The sequence below is a fragment of the Stigmatopora nigra genome, chromosome 20, assembly GCF_051989575.1.
Source record: "Stigmatopora nigra isolate UIUO_SnigA chromosome 20, RoL_Snig_1.1, whole genome shotgun sequence".
Lineage (NCBI taxonomy): Eukaryota > Metazoa > Chordata > Actinopteri > Syngnathiformes > Syngnathidae > Stigmatopora > Stigmatopora nigra.
In genome coordinates this window covers 3,747,794-3,752,608 of record NC_135527.1, presented here as the reverse complement: position 1 = coordinate 3,752,608, position 4,815 = coordinate 3,747,794, and the positions used below count along the sequence as shown (strand labels likewise).

The 4,815-nt window shown below is 39.5% G+C and overlaps 1 non-coding gene across 1 annotated transcript; it reads left to right on the top strand.

Annotated features, from left to right (window-relative positions):
- Nucleotides 1-4,299: 4,299 nt before the first annotated feature.
- On the top strand, nucleotides 4,300-4,371 carry trnam-cau (transfer RNA methionine (anticodon CAU)). Its single transcript has one exon. It is a non-coding gene; the product is annotated as a tRNA-Met (tRNA).
- Nucleotides 4,372-4,815: the final 444 nt, after the last annotated feature.

Sequence of the window (4,815 nt, the reverse complement as noted above, 5' to 3'; positions counted from 1 at the left end):
GACCCGGGACTTCTCGTATCCAAAGCGAGAATCATACCACTAGATCTACGAGCCAGGGGTGCCCAAACCGTGACACTTGTTTTCTCAGGTGAAGTATGTGACATTTCAACCACGATTATAGATAACAATTCAACAAAGTAAAGGCTCATCCAGGAGTTGGACCCTGTACCTCTCGCACTCAAAGCAGGAATCATTCTACTAGAGTCTAGACCAATGACCCAGAGGTGCTTACAAAGTTACACTTCTTTTCGGGAATGGTTGATCTTCCATATCACCCCATCATAGATCTCAATTCGACAAAGCAAGGTGATAGGTCCATTAATAATTACACTTTTCTAAAATTATCAATCACTTCAGGCAGATATATTATTCAATTATTATTATAATAATATTATTATAATTTGCATCGCTGGTCAGGAAACCTTATAAGGGTAGATACATGGAGACTTTAAGACTTCCTCCCGATCTCCAAAGTATCTCCTCGAACAGTGATTTCTCGTATGGCTTTAAAGCCATAAATCAAAACAATTACAATGTTACTGATTAATCCAACTGCATAAGCAAAAACAACATCTGTAACTATAACAACAATTAAGGTTTTTAACAATAATAGAAAGAGGAAACTAAAAACAAACACCATTTGAATTAAAACAATCACGCCTTCATTTGGCATAACAATTACATAAAGAAGCGCGAAGGGCATCACGATGTAGGAACACTATGCGAGTGTTTCTGGAAGTGATTGATATCCATCTGCTAGTATCAAGAGTCATTGACGACTCTTCGTTGCAAACCCAGATCAACAGTCCTCGGATGTCAGATAAACAGTCTGTGTGAGAGGACTGTGATTGGGTACAACCCCGAGTTCTCTTCGGACAATTGGAAGAATGCTTCAACAAAGAAATTATTAAATACACACATATATCATAGTATTACAGAATAAACCCAACATTCCGCCGTTTTTAATGATATGTATGTTACTAATTGTTTTATAGTAATCACAAAAGGAAATTTCAGGTGACTGCAATTTTACCCGCCTATTCCTTATTCGCATGGCTGGTCTGAAAAAGAAAACAATCATTTTCGCCCAATTCATCCTCGGAATTCCCGTACTCCTGGACTTCACTGCTTTCCCCGGTACGTTTCATAAGCAGAGAATATAATTTGTGTCATTTAGAATTTGTAGGGGCAATTGCTATAGTTATAAATCGGCTTAGCAAGGAGAACGAGGAGTGGTGAGGGACCCATCGGGTGACGTGTTGTTCGGTATGAAGGTGCAACGTTGTTCTCCAAACATTTTGCACACATGCCCCCTTGCTACGCAAGGATCATATCCACCGCTATGCGATCCTGGAACGGCATCAGACTGGTAGCTGCCAGTTGCTCCTTTATGGCCACGAATCCCTGTTCAGTATAATTTCCAATCTTTGGACATTGTACTGCAGGTAATTTATTCAATCTACATTTTTGTTTGGGGACTCCCATCCTACTGCGATCTGATTAGCCAGCTTATACTCATCTGGTATGCCCCGGGGGATGCCAATCGCATCAATGTATGTTGGATCTCCTTCCCTTCATGCCGCTCGACAATGTCCACTGAACAATTTCTGAGCAGCCAATTGTATTTCCTCCACTGTAGATGGAAAAGCAGACACTGGTAAGAGCAGTGAGACCAAAGCACTTAGTCCTGCCACGTTTCGACAGGAGTTGTATTATTTATCTCCACCACACCACCACCATAGGTCAGAGCGTGGTATCAGGGGTGCAGTTTCTTTTAGAACGCCGACATACCACGTCTCATTTATTGCCCCCAGCTTCAGACTATGCGCTGTAAGGTTTAAGCAGGTAAAATGATTCAACTGTGGAAAAATTGACTTCTCATTTAATGCGTAACAGGATAGACACTGTTTCAATATTTTTCTGTACAAGTAGGACACGTTTTTATTTGTAAAAACACTTTCCCCAAAGAATGGTGATTGAGTGAGTTGTTACATCCGATCGTGTTTCCTTGTCTGGTAGTCTGTTTTAGCCCTTTGTAAGATGGTTTAGTCTCAATTGAAACCCTTTCACCTTCCGCATATGGAGACGTCAAAACCAATATAAAAGAGTTCCCTATAGTTTCATGGTATTGCTTGCTGAAAAATAATCTTTCCAATCAATATTCAGGTGTTTCCCGCATATTATTAAGTCAGAAATCTTATCTTACCCGTCCTCTCAATGTTTCAACTGAGACCACTCTTTTACAAAAGTAGCTCCACATAGTGATGGTGCCTGTTCTTTACAATCCATTAACATCACCCAATTATACCCCATTTGGGAAATCCCTGTTTCAGAAATAAATTTCACAAGTTAATATGTCAGTCCAAGGTTTCCAATCTTGACCAATTTCGCCAACAATGTGTGAAGTTGCTTAAAACACGAGTCTTAATAATATGTGCATTACTAAAGAACATCCTGTCTATAATCTGTCTTATTATTATGCTTTTCCATGATGCCTATAATCTCTTCTCAACACGTCTCAGTGTTCAACTGTTGTACTTTTCCAGGATTTCTATAATCTCAACTAATATACTTTTCCATGACATCATGCTGAAACTTAATAATAGCAAGATTCACCTTGGGAAGATAAGAGAGTTCCTCGGAGCCGAGCGCAAGTTATCATCTCACGCCTCTGACCTCTCCCAGCAACCGGTTGCTTTAAAATGTAGCACATTGTCATGCGGGTCTTTAACTTCAGACCCTACAAGATCAGAAGGTATTGGCAATGGCCTCCTAAGAGACTGAAGCCTTGATCCAGGGCCTTAGACCGCTCGGCCACACTACCTTAGAAGAGTCTGTGGAAGTTTTCCACAAACCTATAGCAATCTATCCCAGATTCCTGAGGGTGCAGTGGGACACCCGGCTGACTGGCTTACTGGTGTTGTCTGCCTTTTGCTTGAAGCCTGGTGGGATAGACTCCACCAACCCCCGCAACACTTGCTAGGATGTGTAGTATGGAATATGAATGAATGAAATTTACATTACATTAGCGTGCCCAACTCCAGCCCTCAAGGTCCACTATCAAATGTGTTTTCTATTTATCCCTCCATCAACATGCCTGAATAAAATGATTGGGATCGTTATCAAGCTTCTGGACAGCTGCCTGATGAGTTGACCATTTGGTTCAGGTGTGGTAGAGGAGGGAGACATGAAAAAGAGACCGCAAAGGGGTCCTCGAGGACCGGAGTTGGGCACCCCTCCATAGTTAAATTACTGTCATTTTGGTGTCATGAGAGACACTAATGCTAATCCTCAAGAAGATTGCCAATTTTTAATGTTTAAAAATAGTAACATTGATATTAAGTTAATAATTTTTGCCAACCTATGAGAAAATATACCTGACAATATTAAATTTGACAGTGATAGGGAATTTCACATTGAAAATGTGTCCTTTTTCCACATCATACAAAGCAATTTAGTAACACACTATTTTGAAGCATAACCCCAAAAATAAATCTAAAATCGTTTGACAAAGTCAATTGCACATATGTCAAGCAATAAATATAAAATCCTTTTCAATCTCAAAATGTTAATATTGAACTTATATTACATTACAGTTTCTGACTTTAATCGTATTAGACCACCTAAAAATTTTAGAGATGATATCTATATATTTAAACAACTGCAAACATTGTAGGGAATAAGCTTGTAACGATTAAAGAAAGTTTTAATTTGAAAAGATGCACACGGGTAGTACGCTTGTGACAGCTTTTTGACATGTGGTATGATTTACTATGTTTTTACAATATCCGAAATCCACAAAAACCCACACAGGTGAAAGACCATTTTCCTGCTCAGTCTGTTGTCAAAAATTCAGTTGCCAAAAACCTTAAAATCAGAAAAAAGAACATAGACAGGTTAGACATATTTTCTTTGTCAGTTTGTAGTTAAAAATTGACTTGAAAGGCCAATTTAAAGCATCACAGAACGAATCCACACACAGGAAAAAAAAACCTTTTCCCTGCCCAGTCCGTGGTCAAACATTCAATCACAACAAAACCTTAAAAAAACACAAATTCTCACAGTTGTATGAAACAAAAAAATCCTTCCACTCGATTTTTAAAGTAACATTAGCTATCAGCTAAAGTGCCAGTTAAAATTGAGATGTCAGGTCAACAGTCCTTGGCACGAGGACTCAGTGACGTGATACGACCCCGAGTTCTCTTCAGACAATTTAAAGAAGCTTTCATACAAAAATTATTAACTGCACACATATATAATATAATTATCGAACAAACCCAACAGGTAGCGATGGGAAGAAGCAGAGTGGCGCAGCGGAAGCGTGCTGGGCCCATAACCCAGAGGTCAATGGATCGAAACCATTCTCTGCTACTTACAATTATTACTTTTTTTTTGCAGATGCAAAATACCTCACTTTCAAGTGTTGCAGTTGCTGTGAAAAACTGCTCTTTATAATTATTAATTCTTAAAATTAATAATTCACTTCACATTTTCAATGTGTCATTTTCAGAGTATGGGAATCGGGTAAAAGCTAAATTTTTTGATTCAATGAATGACATTTGGGGCAGCCTGGTGGTGCGGTTAGCCCCACAGTTCTGGGTTCAAGACCAGGTCGGTCCAACTGTATGGAGTTAACATGTTATCCCCTGTGTGGGTTTCTTCCGGGTACTCCGGTCTCATCCCACATTGGACATTCTAAATTGCCACTAGGTGTGAGCGTCATTAGTTGCCATTGACAATAAGTGTCATGGTATGAGCATGTCTTGCTCGTTGGTCCAGTGGTATGATTCTCGCTTTGGGTGTGAGAGGTCCTGG